This window comes from Nerophis ophidion, linkage group LG19 (assembly GCF_033978795.1).
Source record: "Nerophis ophidion isolate RoL-2023_Sa linkage group LG19, RoL_Noph_v1.0, whole genome shotgun sequence".
Classification (NCBI taxonomy): domain Eukaryota; kingdom Metazoa; phylum Chordata; class Actinopteri; order Syngnathiformes; family Syngnathidae; genus Nerophis; species Nerophis ophidion.
The window spans coordinates 30,708,755-30,730,831 of NC_084629.1; positions in this window are offsets into that span (position 1 = coordinate 30,708,755).

Consider the following 22,077-nt stretch of genomic DNA (forward strand, 5'->3'; position numbering starts at 1 on the left):
GCTCGGACAAGAGGTAGGATTAAATATAAGTTTTACTTCTTAATATTCCTTTTCAGATTTGTTGAAAGGTGCAAATGGAACCATGTGATGTTACTTGACGTAAACATGTCTGTAACAAATACATCAAAACAATAGCCACATAATGACTAACATTTACATAACATTTTGTAGTTGACATTGCGTGTCTTGTCTTGTTCTATTCTGTCTTTTGAACGTACAAGTAAATGTCTTGTTTTTAGTGTGAGGTTTAACTGTTGTGTTTAGTTTGTGTCATTGTGAATTTTTTTGTACCTGAAAATCAGATATCCCGGCCCCCAGACACATTTTTTCCTCCGAATCTGCTCCCCAGGTCAAAATAATTGCCGAGTGTGACCGTGTGTCTTGGCTACCACTCTTTACCGCATCTTTCCTTGAACCCCGTTACAAACATTCGACCAGGAGCGTTGGGCTGCAGTGCATTGTGGGTAGGCGAGTCTTGTACATGATCATGTTCTGTCAGTTCATTTGCAAAATAAACCAGAGAACACAACTCAGCTTTGATACAAAATGAAAGTAAAAAGTCATGTTGGAATATTTTTAAAAAACTCAGCTCGGATTAATTACTGTTCTCTTGGTAGTGGAGAAGAGGTGGGGGTGAGGGGCAAAGGTGGTCTCTGAGCCATCTTTGACACGGCAGAAAAAGGGCTGGGAGAGGTTAGACCGAGGAGGCATGGGTTTTTTTTTTTTTTACAAAGAGGTTTTAGGACCAGACAATCCATTGGATTCGATACGATTATCTTATTCAGGAATTACATTTTATTTCGAAAAAGTTATCAGTAATCTGGAAATACGTGTTATTTATTGGAATTGTAGATTGAAAAAGAAATAATCAAAAGCCATACATCATGAAACAGGCAACAGAAGTACAACAAATCAAAGTTGAAAGAAATATTACATACGCAGAGGCAGTTAAAGTGAGAAATCAAGAAAGTGTAGAAGAGAACAGAAGTGTAAATAGTTCAAGAAATAAAAAAAAACCAATTATATTAGGATGGAATTCACAACACATAGGATATAAAGCATTATACACGTATTTAAAAAACATTGGGTTAAATAAAAGAATATAGAGTAGGGATCCATCTTGGTCCACACTCCATTTCAGTAGGTGGCGCTAATGCACACCAGAAGGTTGCTTGCCGGAAACAACCGCCCACCTCCGGAATCAGTCCCCGTCTACTACTCCCGGCGCGAAATTCATTTGAGCGGAAGACAGAGGAGTGAGAGGAGCTCTTTAAAGCCGTGGAGAATCTTAAAAAAGCTTACAGAAAGCAAGAAAAACTTACGGTGGGGGCATGTCGGACATTCGTCGTTGTTTTCGATGATATTGTCCCGGACCAAGGTTTCGATGTTTGGGTGCTTTGGCGGAATCAAGCCTTCTCCTCTGCCTGGAATGGCTGACTGTCTCCGGCGGCCATTGACGGCGCTTGCCCGGTTAAGGGGGTCCAATGAGCCGGATATGTAAATGGAAAATCTGTAAGTAAATATATGTATATATATATTGTATACCGCATGTTTTTTTCTTGTAAAATGAGAATCATTTGACTCACCAGACTGTGATTGTGATAAAACGACTGCGTTAGGATCTTACGGCAATTCCTCTAGGAAACAAAATAATTAATACACATAATATTAAATAATTCGAAAGTTTAAACACACCTCGATAATAATTTTCCAACTTTGTAAGATCGATCAAACAAAGTTCTTCGTCTTTCACTTCGTCGTCATCGGCTGGTAAAAAAAAAAGTATTACAACGACGTACACGTGCAATGTTTTTAACGTTAAACGTTTAAACGGAGTTAAACCAATCTCTAATAACGTGGTAAAGCAGAGGTAATGGTGTGTGTGTGTGTGTGTGTGTGTGTGTGCGTGCGTGCGTGTTTTTCAAAGGGTATATTCATATTCATCAATGTTCGTATCTCTTTCTTTTAGCAGAAATAATCAAGGACGTCCATTTCGTATCTGAATACAAATCCAAAAGATCCGTCCAACCCGTACACTTCCAAGTCCCATTTTTCACGCAAAGACTCGGCATCTGCATACGATTTAGAAACACTCGACTTTTCTGCGGAGCGTCAAAGTAAGTTTTATTATTTTTATAAATCAAAACAGGCGTTTCACTAATCATGGCCGAATCGAGCAAAGTCTTTACGGTAACGTATAAAGCTCCAAATAACGACTAAGCCTTACACCACCCTTTTGTATCCCCCCTCTGCGTGTGTGTGTGTGTGTGTGTGTGTGTGTGTGTGTGTGTGTGTGTGTGTGTGTGTGTGTGTGTACACATCTTTCCACGTAACATTCCCAACCATCAATACATCGAAGCAGAGTCAAACAAATGGTTAACCTTAACCTAATTAGTTCCTCCCAACCGTTTAAATATGTGTTCGTGAAGTCTGGATGTTGTTTCAAACGATCGTAAACATTTAAACTGTCCACATTTGACCGCACATAACTCCCATCCGTCAATACAACATTCCTTAAAACTGACCTCAACCTGAACCCTCCTTTGTTCCCTCTTAACCAATCCCTCTTCCCATCTTAGGTTCTTCGTGGTTAAAACTCCACCCTCTTCCTGGTTAAAACACTCCCTCTCAAAGTATTAACCCCAGTCTCTTCCTGGTTAAAACTCCACCCTCTTCCTGGTTAAAACTCCACCATCTTCCTGGTTAAAACTCCACCCTCTTCCCGGTTAAACCACTCCCTCTTCAGGTATTAACCCCACCCTCTTCCGGGGTAAGCCACACCCACTTGACTTTGACCTTGACCTTTGACTTTGACCTTGATCTTTGATCTTGACCCCCCATAAATCATTGACCTTTGACCCCCATAAATCATTTTTGACTAAAGGTGTAGGCTTAATACTCTCTCGCATGTATTGAAACGGATGGTTGGTGTATGAAAGTATTGAAGAAGAAACTGAAGCTATTGAGCAAATAGCTATTGACGCTGTTCATAGCCATAGCATGGCCGAATAGCTGCGTTAGCATCGCCGGTAAAATGTGCGGACCAAACGATCAGGACTTTCGCATCTCGTGACACTGGAGCAACTTAAATCCTTCGATTGGTAAGTGTTTTTTTCGCATTAAATGTGGGTGGAAGGAAACGTTATATAGTTGCAAATGCATCTGCAGGTTATCCATACATCTTTGTGCCATGTCTGCTTTAGCACCGCCGGTAAATAGCATTTTAGCATCGATTAGCATAGCATGTTAGCATGGATTAGCTGGCAGTCAACATCAACAAAACTCACCTTTATGAATTTGTTGACTTTATCGTTGCAAATGCATCTGCAGGTCATCCATACATCTCTGTGCCATGTCTGCTTTAGCACCGCCGGTAAATAGCATGTTAGCGTCGATTAGCGTTGCATGTTAGCATCGATTAACTGGCAGTCACGCCGCAACCAAATATGTCTGATTAGCACATAAGTCAACAGCAACAAAACTCACCTTTGTGATTTTGTTGACTTTATCATTGCAAATGCATCTGCAGGTTATCCATACATCTCTGTGTCATGTCTGTCATCACCAGTAAAATGTGGAGAAACTCTGGCACATTCAATGGGGGTCTGGCGGAAGACACTTTCGTATCTTCGGGCCAGTGGTGCAACTTGAATCCCTCCCTGTTAGTGTTGTTACACCCTCCGACAACACACTGACGAGGCATGATGTCTCAAAGGTTCCAAAAAATTGTCGAAAAAAACGGAAAATAACAGAGCTGAGACCAAATGTTTGCAATGTGTTGAAAATGAAAATGGCGGCTGTATTACTTCGGAGACGTCACGTTCTGACGTCATCGCAAAAACAACGATAAACAGAAAGGCGTTTAATTCGCCAAAATTCACCCATTTAGAGTTCGGAAATCGTTTAAAAAAATATATGGTCTTTTTTCTGCACCATCAAGGTATATATTGACGCTTACATAGGTCTGGTGATAATGTTCCCCTTTAAAGCGAAAACCATTTAAAAAAAATCTGCATTAAAGTAGTAGTGCAGGGGTATTTTTGTTTTTAGTGGCAAAAATACTTCTCTAACATCCTGGGCTGCTGCGAGGAAGGACCAAAATTAAAAGAAAAACGGGAGCACTTTGAGGTCACGAAAGCAAAACTCCCTGACGGATGTTTATGGAGGACTAAAGAGCCCTTTTTCTGGCATCCTATTAGTGGCTAATTCATCCTGGCTTGCTGCCCGCGGTGGCCATGTTCCTTTGATAATAAACATGTCCTCCTCCTGTCAGGACGCATGTGAGTCACAGCAAGGCTGAGGATGCTCGCCATGCATGAGTCATGTTCCAGGATCATACTCCAGCAGTCTTATGGATGTGTTACAAAACCTCTCGATTAGACATCTACAGTATCTATATCCTTTAGGGCCCGCAGGCGCCGCATGACCCCTCTCGTCTTGTTTGTTAGGTTGCCCTTTTGAGAGACACGGATTAGATCCGGCCTTTATTATGATGACTAGTCGGGATGCGTTGTGATCTTAAAGGTCACCGATCGATATCTTGGAAGGGGATGTGATTATGTGTTGATTATCATCGCAACGACGACACCTCTTCTTCACGCGATCAACACGTTTACTCATGCATGTAAAATGGACACCTTTCTAACTAGGGGTGTGGAAAGTGGAGACCTGTCGGGGCCAGTGGTTCCTTCTTTATTTACCCTTGGTGTATCGTCAAAATGAAACAAATGCATTGATATTAAAGGCCTACTGAAATGAGATTTTCTTATTTAAACGGGGATAGCAGGTCCATTCTATGTGTCATACTTGATCATTTCGCGATATTGCCATATTTTTGCTGAAAGGATTTAGTAGAGAAAATCCACGATAAAGTTTGCAAGTTGAGAAAAGCCCTGCCTCTACCGGAAGTCGCAGACGATGACGTCACATGTTGATGGCTCCTCATATATTCACATCGATTTTAACGGGAGCCTCCAACAAAAAGTGCTATTCGGATCGAGAAAACGAGAATTTCCCCATTAATTTGAGCGAGGATGAAAGATTTGTGTTTGAGGATATTGATAGCGACGGACTAGAAAAAAACAAAACAAAAACTATTAATTCAAAATCACTCCACAAAAATAAGGAGGAATACTAATATAAGGAAATTCTAACAAAAAAAGATATCAAAAAGAATAAACGAAAAGCGCTCCAACAGGAGGAAAAAACACCAAACAACCTATATATATATATATATATATATATATATATATATATATATATATATATATGTATATATATATATATACACTAACTATAAATAACAAAAAAAATCACTCAATCAATGAGGCAATAAATACGAAATTTGGAAAAACAAAAACTCAACAATTAGGTAGACAAAGGATAACCAAGGACGCTCGAAGGAGGAAAAAAGTAAACTCAAAATTAAAGCAAAAACTGCTTGATCCAAAAAGGGGGAACCAGGAAAATAGGAGCAAGACAAGGAGGTAGTCAAGGACATGGACATGGACGCTAGAAAGGCACGATAGACGAGACAATCTGGCACAGGACAAAAGGAGGCATGATCTTAAATAGGATATGGGGATGATGGGAAATAGGTGGAAACAATCAGGGATCAGGGATGACGTCAGACTGGTGACACAAGAGGAAGGGCCCGTGATCTGAAACAAAAGGGTAGCATTTCAAAATAAAACACGTGAATCACAAGACAGAAAAACCAAGACAAGACTTCCCTCACAGCGGAGTGACAAAAACAAGTAAAAAAACAAAACAAAACACGCGATTGCAATCGCGTTGCATTGAGACGGATTCATATGTTGTTAGACACATTTACTAGGATAATTCTGGGAAATCCCTTATCTTTCTATTTTGTTGCTAGTGTTTTAGTGAGTTTAACAGTACCTGATAGTCGGAAGTGTACGTCCACGCGCAGTGTCTCAGGGGAGTCGACGGCAGCTGTACGGGAGGCACAAGCTCAGCTGATATCCGGTAAGTGGCGACTTTTTAACCACAATTTTCTCACCGAAACCTACTGGTTGACATGTAGTCAAGATGCATGTCCGCTCTGATCCATAGGAAAGTTTCACCTCCGTGAATTTTAGACAAGGAATCACCGTGTGTTTGTGTGGCTAAAGACTAAAGCTTCCCAAATCTGTCTTTCTATTTTGACTTCTCCAATATTAATTGAACAAATTGCAAAAGATTCAGCAACACAGATGTCCAAAATACTGTGTAATTATGCCGTTAAAGCAGACGGCTTTTAGCTGTGTGTGTGTGCAGCACTCATACTTCCTAAAAACCCGTGACGTCTTGCGTACACATCATTACACGACGTTTCCAAGACGAAACTCCCGGGAAATTTAAAATTGTAATTTAGTAAACTAAAAAGGCCGTATTGGCATGTGTTGCAATGTTAATATTTCATCATTGATGTATAAACTATCAGGTGGGTAGTAGTGGGTTTCAGTAGGCCTTTAAGCATTAAAGAAATTACATTAATTTGCTTTGTCGGCAGGAACACATTGTGAGCATACTTGCCAGTCTTGAAACCACCGATTTCGGGAGGTGGGGGGGCGTGGTTAATAGGGGAGGATTTGATTGATTGAAACTTTTATTAGTAGATTGCACAGTACAGTACATATTCTGTACAATTGACCACTAAATGGTAACACCCCAATAAGTTTTTCAACTTGTTTAAGTTGGGGTCCACGTTAATCAATTCATGGTACAAATATATACCATCAGCATAATACAGTCATCACACAAGTTAAAGGGGAACATTATCACAATTTCTGAAGGATTAAAACCAATAAAAATCAGTTCCCAGTGGCTTCTTTTATTTTTGGAAGTTGTTCTCAAAATTTTACCGATCAGGCAATATCCCGAAAAACGGCTTCAAAGTGGCTGATTTTAACCGTCTTTATATCCACTCGTCTATTGTCCTGTGACGTCACTGCGTGAAGCCACCAGAGACAAACATGGCGAATAGCACAGAAAGGTATAGCATAGTAGCTCGGATTCAGAATCTGATTTTAGCGGCGCAAGCGATTCAACAGATTACGCATGTATTGAAACGGATGGTTGGAGTGTGGAGGCAGGTACCGAAAACGAATTTAAAGAAGAAACAGAAGCTTTTGAGCTATATCACGACAGACAGCGGAACGGGAGGAAACACGGACGAATTCGGTGATCGCTTTCTAACCAACGATCGGTATGTGTTTGTTTGGCATTAAATGTGGGTGGAGGGAAAGGCTGGATGCAAATAATGCTACAAATGAGGCATAATGATGCAATATGTACATACAGCTAGCCTAAATAGCATGTTAGCATCGATTAGCTTGCAGTCATGCCGTGACCAAATATGTCTGATTAGCACAGTCTACATACTGTAAGTCAATAACATCAACAAAACTCACCTTTGTGATTTCATTGACTTTATCGTTGGAAATGTATCTGCTTTGAGTGTCGCAGGATATCCACACATTCTTGCCAGCTCTGTCGTAGCATAGCTGTCGTCGGTACAGTGTGCAGAACAAACGAGGGACTTTCACATCTTTTGACCACTGTTGCAACTTGAGTCCGTCCCTGATCCTGTTGTTACAACCTCTGACAACACACCGACGAGGCATGATGTCTCCAAGGTACGGAAAACATTCGAAAAAACTGAAAATAACAGAACTGATTTGACTTGGTGTGTGTAATGTGTTTGAGAAAATGGTGGATTGCTTCCTGTTGTGACGTCCCAGGCGAAAGGTCATTGCTCCGACAGGCACACAATTGAAAGGCGTTTAAATTGCCAAATTCACTCTTTTAGAGTTCGGAAATCGGTTAAAAAAACATATGGTCTTTTTTCTGCAGCATCAAGGTATATATTGACGCTTACATAGGTCTGGTGATAATGTTCCCCTTTAATCATCATATTGTATATGTAATAGAGTGAGCTATGTTGTCTGTTGCCGTCTCCTGGTGAATGTTGGCTCTAGCGTTATGGGGTTGCTTTGTGATTGGCCAACGATTTACGTGCGCAGGCAAGTGAGTGAGTCTGTTCTGAAGCCCACAGTAAAGAGACGTAACTTCATCACCTCGACTGGTTACTGACTCCAACCCAATATATTACAATATACATTGAATTATTTACATTATTTACAATCCGGGGGGTGGGATGAGGAGCTTTGGTAAACATCAGTACTTCAGTCATCAACAATTGCATCAACAGAGAAATGGACATTGAAACAGTGTAGGTCTTACTTAGTAGGATATGTACAGCCAGTAGAGAACATAGTGAGTTCAGATAGCATAAGAACAAGTATATACATTAAAAATACAATTAATTATTTACATTAAGTTATTTACAATCCGGGGTGATGGGATGTAAATAGACTGGGTATTACAAACCCTGTTTCCATATGAGTTGGGAAATTGTGTTTGATGTAAATATAAACAAAATACAATGATTTTCAAATCATTTTCAACCCATATTCAGTTGAATATGCTACAAAGACAACATATTTGATGTTCAAACTGATAAACATTTTTTTTTTGTGCAAATAATCATTAACTTTAGAATTTTATGCCAGCAACACCTGACAAAGAAGTTGGGAAAGGTGGTAATAATGCTCATCAAGCACTTATTTGGAACATCCCACAGGTGTGCAGGCTAATTGGGAACAGGTGGGTGCCATGATTGGGTACAAAAACAGCTTCCCAAAAAATGCTCAGTCTTTCACAAGAAAGGATGGGGCGAGGTAAACCCCTTTGTCCACAATTGCATGAGCAAATAGTCAAACAGTTTAAGAACGATGTTTCTCAAAGTGCAATTGCAAAAAAATTAGGGATTTCAACATTTACGGTCCATAATATCATAAAAAGGTTCAGAGAATCTGGAGAAATCACTCCAATTAAGCGGCATGGCCGGAAACCAACATTGAATGACCGTGACCTTCGATCCCTCAGACGGCACTGTATCAAAAACAGACATCAATATCTAAATGATATCACCACATGAGCTAAGGAACACTTTGTCACAGTTCGTTTAGCAGTGGAACAAAGGGACTCAAAGATGCAGATGAATTTGAGAGTAAATAGTCTTTTACTTCACAAATAAGAAAAGTCAATACAAAAATGCTCAAAAACTAGAATGCAACAAAAGGCGACGGTGCGGAAAAAGAGGAACACAAAATGGCACCGTGATAAAAGAATAAAGGCTAAACTACAAACTAAACTAAAACTAGGGTCGAAATTGCAAGACGTGCAAACTCCGATATACATAACAACTGGCTGGCACAAGGAATTGACAAGCAGGTCTGAGGCAAAATTACAAAGAGACTAGGAGGAATCATCTAACACCGTCAAGGAGTGGAATAGCCAAGTGTCATCCAGTTGTCCAGGTGCTGCTGATATAGTGCAGGTAAAATTAGATCCAGCTGTGCACGTCTTGCAGCTCCGCCCACAGGAAATACAGGAACTCTAAGGAAGACCAAACGTCAGAGACAAGTCTGCTGCACCAACAAGGGAAACAGAGTAAACTAACCACAAGATGGCAGCAGGTGGTGACAGTATTCCCCCCCTAATCAACGGACGCCACCTGGTGGACCTCCTGGTTTACCGGGAAATCTATGATAGAAATCAGAAATTAGGGATTTGTCAATGATAAGGGAACGTGAAATCCAGGACCGATCCTCTGGGGGGGTAACCCTCCCAGTCGATCAGAAACTGCACCCCCCTGCCTCGCCTTGTGGCATCCAGAATAGTGTTGACCGTGAAGGCTGGATGACCCTCAATCTGCTGCGGAGCAGGGGGAGACACAGGTGGAGGACTAAGGTTGCTGGACTCGACGGGCTTGAGGCGGGAAACAGAATATGACTTGAAGGATTTTGGTACCTTGAGTCGAGCTGTGATGGGAGTTATCATCCGCTCCACCTCGTATGGACCGATGAATCTTGGTGCCAGTTTCTTTGATTCTCCTGGTAGTGTAATGTCTTTAGACGATAACCAAACCCTCTGGCCAGGTTTGTAGTCAGGAGATGGTCTGCGATGGCAATTAGCTATGAGCTGGTTCCGACTGGCCGTGCGAGACAAAGCGGCACGAGTATTACGCCAGACACGGTGCACACGTCGCAGGAAGGCGGCTACGGAGGGGACAGTTGACTCGACCTCCTGAGAGGAGAAGATGGGGGGTTGAAAACCATGCACCACATGAAAAGGAGACAGCCCAGTGGATGAACATATGAGTGTGTTACGGGCATACCCCACCCATGGGAGATAGGTGGACCACAGTGATGGATGCTGGTGACAGACACATCTCAGGGCTGCCCATAAGTCCTGGTTGGCTCTCTCCGACTGTCCATTAGATTGTGGGTGGTACCCTGATGACATGCTGACAGTGGCCCCTAACAAGTTGCAAAAGGATCTCCATGTCGCGGAAGAAAATTGAGGCTCTCTGTCTGACACCACATCTGAGGGGATCCCATGAAGTTGGACCACATGGGTGACCAGAAGCTTGGCGGTTTCCAGGGATGAGGGAAATCTGCGAAGGGGGACAAAGTGCGTGAACTTAGAGAATCTGTCTACTATTGTGAGGATGACAGAAAACCCCCTAGAGATGGGTAGACCTGTGACAAAGTCCAAAGCAATGTGCGACCATGGGCGGGAGGGGATGGGAAAAGGCTGCAGCAACCCCGCAGGAGCTTGATGGGAGGACTTGCTTCTGGCGCAGACGGGGCATGCCGCCACAAATTCCTTAGTGTCTGTGCGAACGGTAGGCCACCAGAACCGCTGAGTGAGCAGGAACTCAGTGCGTCTGGCACCTGGGTGGCAAGCAATCTTGGTTGTGTGAGCCCACGACAAGACCTCTGGATTCTTGGTATGAAAAGGCGACCAGGAGGACATCCAGCAGGGGATGGGGAGTGCCTGTTAGCCTCCAACACCCGTCTCTCCACCTCCCACTGCACTGCGCCCAGGATCCGGGACTGAGGAAGGATAGTCTCTGTGGGAGTGTCTTTTTTAGCTGGAGAGAACATCCTCGACAAAGCGTCAGGTTTTCCATTGAGAGAGCCCGGGCGAAAGGTGATACAAAAATCAAACCTTGTAAAGAACAGGGACCACCGAGCCTGACGGGGATTGAGGCGTTGAGCAGAGCGGAGGTAGGCTAGGTTTCGATGATCAGTATGGATGGTAAAGGGGTGTTTGGTACCCTCAAGCCAGTGCCTCCATTCTTGAAGGGCGAGGACCACTGCAAGAAGCTCTCGGTTCCCGATGTCATTGTTCTTCTCAGCAGGCGAGAGGCGTTTGGAAAAGAAGGCGCAGGGGTGCAATTTCTGATCAGAACTGGAGCGCTGGGACAAAACAGACCCTACCCCAGTGTCAGATGCGTCCACCTCAACAAAAAATGGGAGATCAGAATTAGCGTGAACTAACACAGGAGCTGAGGTAAAGAGACATTTAAGGCGTCGAAAAGCCTGGTCCGCCTCCGCAGACCACACAAAAAGAACCTTGGAGGACGTTAATCTATTTAAAGGTTGGGCTATTTTGCTGAAGTCTCTAATAAAACGTAGTTAAAAATTAGCAAACCCCAGAAACCTTTGTAGAAGGTTCCTGGAGGATGGCGTAGGCCAGTCTACAACCACTTGGATCTTAGCTGGGTTTGGGTTAACCTGCCCCCTCTCCACAATCAACCCCAAAAACGACACTGTGGTAGAATGAAAGGTGCACTTTTGGGGTTTGACGAATAATCGGTTCTCTAAAAGTCTCTGCAAAACCAAACGGACATGCTGATGATGTAATTCGATGGAGCGCGAAAAAATAAGTATATCATCCAAATAGACTACCACGAAACAGCCTATCATGTCACGGAGGACATCATTATTTAAACACTGGAAAACCCCAGGGGAATTAGTGAGGCCGAACGGCATGACGCAATACTCAAAATGGCCAAAAGGGGTGTTAAAAGCAGTCTTCCATTCATCACCCTCACGAATACACACAAGGTGATATGCATTGCGCAGATCCAATTTAGTAAATACTAACGCCCCGTGCAAAGGAGAAAACGAAGACTCCAGCAGTGGAAGAGGGTATTTATTCTTGATGGTAATTTTGTTTAAAGCACGATAGTCTATACAGGGTCTTAACCCACCATCCTTTTTTTGAACAAAGAAAAACCCCGCCGCCACAGGAGCGGAAGAGGGACGAATGTGTCCGGCGGTCAGAGAAGAGGAGATGTATTCCTCCATAGCCTGTTGTTCGGGACGCGAAATATTATATAGCCGCGAAGAATGTAGTGACGACCCAGGAAGGAGGTCAATGGCACAGTCATACGGGCAGTGGGGGGGTAGCGACGTAGCCCGGTCTTTACAAAAAACCTCACTAAGGGAATGATATTCCTCAGGAATCAATGCGAGATCAGGGGGCGGAAGAGTAGGAAGAGTAGCAAGGTTAACCGGAGACGGAGCGGAGCGCAAACAATGACTATGACAAAAAATGTTCCAATTGGTAATCTTACAAGTAGTCCAATCTATGCTTGGACTGTGACGTCGCAACCATGGAAGTCCAAGAACTAGGGGCGCCGAACTAGAAGGCATTATAAACAACTTAACCTCCTCATGGTGATTACCAGAAATAAGGAGGGATGTAATCTGTGTCTGATGAGTAATATTAGCCAGGTGGCGCCCGTCAAGTGAGCTAACATTCTTAATATCAATCAATCAATCAATGTTTACTTATATAGCCCTAAATCACTAGTGTCTCAAAGGGCTGCACAAACCACCACGACATCCTCGGTAGGAAAACTCACACCCAGTGGGACATTGGTGACAATGATGACTATGAGAACCTTAGAGAGGAGGAAAGCAATGGATGTCGAGCGGATCTAACATGATACTGTGAAAGTTCAATCCACAATGGATACAACACAGTCGCGAGAGTCCAGTCCAAAGAGGATCCAAGACACAGCAGCGAGAGTCCCGTTCACAGCGGAGCCAGCAGGAAACCATCCCAAGCGTAGGCGGACCAGCAGCGCAGAGATGTCCCCAGCCGATACACAGGCGAGCAGTACATGGCCACCGGATCGGACCGGACCCCCTCCACACGGGAGAGTGGGACATAGAAGAAAAAGAAAAGAAACGGCAGATCAACTGGTCTAAAAAGGGAGTCTATTTAAAGGCTAGAGTATACAAATGAGTTTTAAGGTGAGACTTAAATGCTTCTACTGAGGTGGCATCGCGAACTGTTACCGGGAGGGCATTCCAGAGTACTGGAGCCCGAACGGAAAATGCTCTATAGCCCGCAGACTTTTTTTGGGCTTTGGGAATCACTAATAAGCCGGAGTCCTTTGAACGCAGATTTCTTGCCGGGACATATGGTACAATACAATCGGCAAGATAAGATGGAGCTAGACCGTGTAGTATTTTATACGTAAGTAGTAAAACCTTAAAGTCACATCTTAAGTGCACAGGAAGCCAGTGCAGGTGAGCCAGTACAGGCGTAATGTGATCAAACTTTCTTGTTCTTGTCAAAAGTCTAGCAGCCGCATTTTGTACCAACTGTAATCTTTTAATGCTAGACATGGGGGGACCCGAAAATAATACGTTACAGTAATCGAGGCGAGACGTAACAAACGCATGGATAATGATCTCAGCGTCTTTAGTGGACAGAATGGAGCGAATTTTAGCGATATTACGGAGATGAAAGAAGGCCGTTTTAGTAACGCTTTTAATGTGTGCCTCAAAGGAGAGAGTTGGGTCGAAGATAACACCCAGATTCTTTACCGTGTCGCCTTGTTTAATTGTTTGGTTGTCAAATGTTAGAGTTGTATTATTAAATAGAGTTCAGTGTCTAGCAGGACCGATAATCAGCATTTCCGTTTTTTTGGCGTTGAGTTGCAAAAAGTTAGCGGACATCCATTGTTTAATTTCATTAAGACACGCCTCCAGCTGACTACAATCCGGCGTGTTGGTCAGCTTTAGGGGCATGTAGAGTTGGGTGTCACCAGCATAACAGTGAAAGCTAATACCGTATTTGCGTATGATGTCACCTAGCGGCAGCATGTAGATGCTGAAGAGTGCAGGGCCAAGGACCGAACCCTGGGGAACTCCACACGTTGCCTTAACGTAGTCCGAGGTCACATTGTTATGGGAGACACACTGCATCCTATCAGTAAGATAAGAGTTAAACCAAGACAGGGCTAAGTCTGACATACCAATTCGTGTTTTGATACGTTCTAATAAAATATTATGATCGACGGTATCGAAAGCAGCGCTAAGATCGAGGAGCAGCAACATAGATGACGCATCAGAATCCATCGTTAGCAATAGATCATTAGTCATTTTTGCGAGGGCTGTCTCCGTGGAGTGATTTGCCCTGAAACCGGATTGAAAGGTTTCACATAGATTGTTAGACGCTAAGTGTTCATTTAACTGCTCCGCAACAATTTTTTCAAGGATTTTTGAAATAAAGGGAAGGTGAGACACCGGTCGGTAATTTACCATGAGGTCAGGATCGAGGTTAGGTCTTTTAAGAAGAGGATGAATAACCGCTTTTTTGAATGCTAGGGGAACAGTGCCCGAGGAGAGTGATAAGTTTATAATATTTAGCACTGATGGACCTAATAATACAAAGAGCTCCTTGATCAGTTTCCCAGGAAGTGGGTCAAGTAAACATGTTGTCTGTTTTATTCCATTTACACGTTGTAACAATTCCTCTAATGTTATTTCCTCAAAACGAGAGAAACTATTTTGGAGGGCAGTATCCGCCGTATATACAATCGTGTCAGTGTTAATAGAACCCCGTTGTAGCTGGGACGCATTGTCTTTAATCTCCTTTCTAATGACTTCAATTTTCTTACTAAAGAATTGCATAAAGTCATCAGCTGAGTGGGTTGAGCTACTGGAAGGAGTCCCTTGTTGGGTTAGCGATGCTACCGTACTAAACAAAAATTTAGGATCGTTTTTATTACGGTGGATGAGATTTGAGTAATATTTAGCTTTAGCTAAGGTAAGCATGCGTTTATAAGTTATTAAACCATCACTCCATGCTTGATGGTGCACCTCAAGTTTAGTCGTGCGCCATTTGCGTTCCAGCTTTCTACATAATAATTTCTGAGCTCTAGTTTCTTCTGTAAACCACGGGGTGCGCTTTTTTGGAGCCTTTTTTAACTTTAGCGGTGCTATGTTATCAATGGTTTCGCGCAGGGCGTCGTTAAAGTTGTTAGTGAGGTTATCAATAGAGCCCACATACTTTGGGAATGGTGCCATTACCGAGGGCAGTAGGTCAGCAAGAGTTGTCGTTGTGGCTGTATTAATGTTGCGGCTGCTATAGCAGTTATTATTATTATTAGTTTGACGAACATGCGTCTGAACCTCGAATTTTATAAGGTAATGATCAGACAATACTTTAGTATACGGGAGTATCGTAACTTTAGAAACGGTGATGCCCCTGACAAGCACTAGGTCTATCGTATTACTGTTGCGATGCGTGGGTTCATTTATTATTTGTGTGAGACCACAGCTATCAATTACAGTCTGGAGCGCTACGCACGGTGGGTCCGATGGGGTATTCATATGGATATTAAAGTCTCCCATTATGATTATATTATCGGCGTGTGTCACAAGATCAGCAACGAACTCTGAGAATTCATTAATAAAGTCCGAATAGGGCCCTGGGGGGCGGTAGATAACAGCCAGGTGTAGAGGCAGCGGTGTGACAGACCTCATAGTAAGCACCTCAAACGATTTATATTTATTATTTATGTTAGGACTAAGGTTAAAGTTTTCGTTGTATATTAGTGCAACCCCCCCACCCCTTTTGAGCGGACGGGCAATATGCGCATGTGTAAAGTTAGGAGGACATGCCTCATTTAGCGCAAAAAAGTCGTTTGGTTTAAGCCAGGTTTCGCTGAGACCGATGACGTTAAGATTGTTGTCTCTGATAATATCATTAACTAACAACGTTTTAGGAGACAATGATCTTATGTTTAAAAAAACCTATATTATAGGTAGTGGGCTGTTTTAGGGAGTTTTTGATCAAATTATCCGTAGTAGCAATATTAATAATGTTGTGTTTATTATGCCCAGTGCATTTAGTATAGTTACGACCATATCTAGGAATTGATACGACAGGAATTTTCCGATTGTTTGATTGTTGCTTTGATAAACTGCACGCATCATGGTTAGCCACCTCAGTAACGGGGATTTTCCGATTGTTTGTTTGTTGCTTTGATAAACTGCACGCATCATAGTTAGCCACCTCAGTAAAACACATGTCCAACTCTGAAACACTCAAAGCAGAAAAAACTTGTTCTAATTTAACTGACTCCTTACCCAGACCAGTAGTCTCGCATTTTCCATCTAAATCCGTCTTCGGGATGGAGGAAAGTGGTGTTCTGTGGGGATTAGCCTTCTGCTTTGTTTTTAGCCCCGCTCGGCATCCGCGTTTCCGATCACACCGCTGGCGTCTGCTCCGTAGACGGCCCCCGCTGCTACTAGACTCCCCTGCTTCACAGGCCGCTGGATGTAGCCGCCGATGTATTCCCAATCAATATACAATCAATACTCATAGTAGGAATCTTTAAAGATTCAACAGGGCCACTGTCAATGATATTTTCATCAGCCCCTGAGTCAATAAGTGCCTTAATAGGACAAGAAGCCCCCACCCATGACAGAGTACCTTCGACTTGAAGTCTTCCCACCATTGAGGAAGCAGACGTCACCACAGGAGCAGGCGGCGAAGTAGAGAATCTTCCCTGCGGAAGGTCTCGGTTGAACGTGGAACGGCCCCCAGTAGGCCGCGCAGGACAGCGAACAACGATGTGGTCCGCAGCTCCGCAGTACAGGCACAACCGCAATCTCAGCCGCCGGCTCCTCTCTGTAGACGACAGGCGACTGCCACCCAGCTGCATGGGAATGGCCCCCTCTAGCCCCTCCTCCGGGGCACTGCAGTCGGAAGGCGGAAACGACAAATCTTGAGGCTTGGGTGTTGACCGTGTGGACCAGGTAGATGACTGCCCTCTGGTGGACGGAGGATCCACCCTCCTCTGGGCGTGACGCTCTCGTAGGCGGTTGTGCAATCGTATGGCGAGCGATATGAGCTCCTCGAGGGTCTGGGTCTCGTCTCGGGCAGCTAGCTCGTCTTGGATCTGGGAGCTAAGGCTAGCCAGGAATATTCCTCGTAAGGCTCTCTCCCCCCAGCCACTCTCTGCCGCCAGGATTCGGAAGGATACAGAGTGGTCCGCTACCGAGGAGGGCCCCTGGCTTGTAGCGAGGAGGCGGCTGCCTGCCTCTCGTTCCCTCACGGGGTGATCAAAGACGCTGCGTAATTCAGCGGAAAATAGGGGTAAGCTGGAACGAAGTCCGGGTGTACTCTCACACACCTCCATAGCCCAGCTCGCTGCTCTACCAGTCAGTAAACTTAAAATATATGCTACTCGGGCGGAGTCTGTAGCGTATGTGTGAGGCTGCTGTGGAAACTCTAGAGAGCATTGATACAAAAATAGTCTGCATTGTCCAAAATCCCCCTCATACCTGGGTGTGTGTGGTATGCTGGGCTCCCGGGCAATAAAACCCGATGTCGAGGACGTGGGGTAAGAAGGAACTGCTGGTTGAGCAGCCTCAGCGTCTGGGAGCGGGCGAAGCACAAATATGCTAGTATGCATCTCTTGCACAAGTGTGGTTAGGTTTTCCAAAGCTTGTTCTTGGTCACTTATGCGCTGGCCATGAGCCCTGAGGGCCAGCTGAATCTGATCATCTGCGGGTTCCATATTGACTTGGCTATTCTGTCACAGTTCGTTTAGCAGTGGAACAAAGGGACCCAAGGATGCAGATGAATTTGAGAGTAAATAGTCTTTTACTTCACAAATAAGAAAAGTCAATACAAAAATGCTCAAAAACTAGAATGCAACAAAAGGCGACGGTGCGGAAAAAGAGGAACACAAAAAGGCACCGTGATAAAAGAACAAAGGCTAAACTACAAACTGAACTAAAACTAGGGTCGAAATTGCAAGACGTGCAAACTACGACATACATACCAACTGGATGGCACAGGGAATTGACAAGCAGGTCTGAGGCAAAAATACAAAGAGACTAGGAGGAATCATCAAACACCGTCAAGGAGTGGAATAGCCAAGTACCATCCAGTTGGCCAGGTGCTGCTGATATTGTGCAGGTAAAATTAGATCCAGCTGTGCACAGTTCCTGTATTTCCACAGGAAATACAGGAACTCTAAGGAAGACCAAACGTCAGAGACAAGTCTGCTGCACCAACAAGGGAAACAGAGTAAACTAACCACAAGATGGCAGCAGGTGGTGACACACTTCAGAAAACCACTGTCATTAAATACAGTTGGTCGCTACATCTGTAAGTGCAAGTTAAAACGCCACTATGCAAAGCGAAAGTCATTCATCAACAACATCCAGAAATGCCACCGGCTTCTCTGGGCCCGAGATCATCTAAGATGGACTGATGCAAAGTGGAAAAGTGTTCTGTGGTCTGACGAGTCCACATTTCAAATCATTTTTGGAAATATTTGACATTGTGTCATCCGATTTTCAAAAGCCAACATTTGTGATGGTATGGGGGTGCATTAGTGCCCAAGGCATGGGTAACTTACACATCTGCTAAGTCACCATTAATGCTGAAAGGTACATACAGGTTTTGGAACAATAAATGCTGCCATCTAAACGACGTCTTTTTCATGGACGCCCCTGCTTATTTCAGCAAGACAATGCCAAGCTGCGTGTAACAACAACGTAGTTTCGTAGTAAAGGAGTGCGGCTACTTTCCTGGCCCGCCTGCAGTCCAGACCTGTCTCCCATCGGAAATGTGTGGTGCATTATGAAGCGTAAAATACGACAGCGGAGATCCCGGAATGTTGAACGACTAAAGCTCTACATAAAACAAGAATGGGAAAGAATTCCACTTTCAAAGCTTCAACAATTAGTTTCCTCAGTTCCCAAACGTTTATTGAGTGTTGTTAAAAGAAAAGGTGATGTAGCACAGTGGTGAACATGCCCTTTCCCAACTACTTTGGCACGTGTTGCAGCCATGAAATTCTAAGTAATACACAAAGTAAAAACTCACTGTCCCTGCTGTCCAACAAGGAGACATTGCTTGTAAATAAATGGTAATTGATGACACAGTTAAAAGGAATCCTGCCATGGCAGTAAATGCTGCCCGCTTCGTTTTTTCTGTGAATAGTCCAGAACAAGAAGCAGCACTGTGCAGTAAAAGATGGCAGAGATAAGTGACGATTAGTCAAGCTTCGCCTTTTACTGACTGGAAAAAGGCAAATAAGATGCCGACGTGTTAAGTTGAACCGTTTTGTGCTTTCAGGGCTTCTTGTTGTCCGTCTTGAAAATGTCAGGATGTTGTTTTGTTGGAATTTCTAATGCAAGAAACTTTCCATGGAAATTGACTGAAGTTGAATTTACTTGCAAAAATGCAGTACAGTACAAAACCCAAAACCAGTGAAGTTGGCACGTTGAGTAATTTGTAAGTAAAAACCGAATACAATGATTTGCAAATCTTTTTCAACTTATATTCAATTGAATAGACTGCAACAAGATATTTGGTGTTCACACTGAGAAACTCTTTTTTTTGGCAAATGATCAATAACTTGGAATTTAATGTCAGCAACACGTTGCAAATAAATGGTCACAGGGGCATTTTTACCACTGTGTTGCATGGCCTTTCCTTTTCACAGCACTCAAACATTTGGGAACTGAGGAGACCAATTTTTGAAGTGGAATTCTTTCCCATTCTTGCTTGATGTAGAGCTTAAGTTGTTCAACAGTCCAGGGTCTCCGTTGTGGTATTTTAGGCTTCATAATGCGCCATACATTTTCAATGGAAGACAGGTCTGGACTAAAGGCAGTCCAGTAGAGTACCCGCACTCTGTTGTAACATGTGGCTTGGCACTGTCTTCCTGAAATAAGCAGGGGCGTCCATAATAACTTTGCTTGGATGGTAAAATATGGTGCTCCAAAACCTGTATGTACCTTTCAGCATTAATGGGGACTTAGCAGATGTGTAAGTTACCCATGCCTTGGGCACTTATACACCCCCATACCATCACAGATGCTGGCTTTTGAACTTTGCGCCTAGATCAATCCGGATAATTATTTTCCTCTCATGTCCACAGTTTCCAAAAAACTATTTGAAATGTGGACTTGTCAGACCACAGAACACATTTCCACTTTGCATAGTCCATCTTAGAAGAACTCGGGCCCAGCAAAGCCGGCAACGTTTCTGGGTGTTGTTGATAAATGGCTTTCGCTTTGCATAAAAAGACTTTTAACTTGCACTTACAGATGTAGCGACCAACTGTAGTTACTGACAGTGGTTTTCTGAAGTGTTCCTGAGCCCATGTGGTGATAACATTTACACACAGATGTCACTTTTTTGTGCAGTACCGCCTGAGGGATCGAAGGTCACGGGCATTCAATAATACCTGCAGTGATTCCTCCAGATTCTCTGAACCTTTTGATATTACAGACCTTAATGGAGAAATCTCTAAACTCCTTGCAATATCTTGTTGAGAAATGTTGTTCTTAAACTGTTGGACAATTTGCTCACAAAGTGGTGACCCTCGCCCCATCCTTGTTTGTGAATGACCGAGCATTTGATGGAAGCTGCTTTTATACCTAATCATGGCACCTACGTGTTCCCAATTAGCCTATTCACCTGTGGGATGTTCCAAATAAATGTTTGATGAGCATTCCTCAAATGTCTCAGTCTTTTTTGCCACGTGTGCCAACTTTTTTGAAACATGTTGTAGGCATCAAATTTCAAATGAGCTAATATTTGCAAAAAATAATATTTCCAGTTCGAATCTTAAGCATCTTGTCTTTGCAGTCTATTCAGCTGAATGAAGGTCGAAAAGAATTTGCAAAACATTGTATTCTGTCCAGGCAGAACGGTGGGCCAGGGGTTAGTGCATGTGCCTCACAATACAAAGGCCTTTGAGTTGTCCTGGGTTCAATACCGTGTGGAGTTTGCATGTTCTACCTGTGACTGCGTGGGCTTCCTCCCACCACCAAAGTGGCCCTGCGATGAGGTGGCGACTTGTCCAGGGTGCCTTCCGCCCGAATGCAGCTGAGATAGGCTACAGCGACCCCGAACGGGACAAGCGGTAGAAAATGGATGGATGGATGTATTCTTTTTTTTATTTACCTTTTACACAACATGCCAACTTCACTGGTTTTGGGATTTGTATATACAAATAATGTTTATAAATGTTATATTTTTTTATACATACTTATATATTACAAAATACAATGGAAAATATATTTAATTATATTTCGTATGAAATATTTTAGTGAGAAAATTATACAATTATATATATATATATATATATATATATATATATATATATATATATATATATATATATATATATATATATATATATATATAGGCTTCATGGTGGCAGAGGGGTTAGTGCATCTGCCTCACAATACTAAGGTCCTGAGTAGACAGGGTTTGATCCCGGGCTAGGGGTCTTTCTGTGTGGAGTTTGATATGTTCTCCCCGTGAATGCGTGGGTTCCCTCCGGGTACTCCAGCTTCCTCCCACTTCCAAAGACATGCACCTAGGGATAGGTTGATTGGCAACACTAAATTGGCCCTAGTGAGTGAACGTGAGTGTGAATGTTGTCCGTCTATCTGTGTTGGCCCTGCGATGAGGTGGCGACTCGTCCAAGGTGTACGCCGCCTTCTGCCCGAATGCAGCCAAGATAGGCTTTCAGCACCCCGTGACCCCAAAAGGAATAAGCGGTAAAAAATGGATGGATGGGATGGATAAATATAAACATGAATACACACACACATATAAGTATATATATGATTGTTTATTTTCATATTGATTATACATACATATTTACGAAATATATATGTATTTATATTAAATATATATTTATACATTATATGTATATTTATCTATATTTAATCATGAGTACTAATTTTTAATATTAAATGTATGAATGTATATTAATTAAATCCGTATTACATTAAATATACTTAATATATAATATAGTAAATGGACATACATAATACATAATATACATATATTACATATACTGTACATATATAAAGA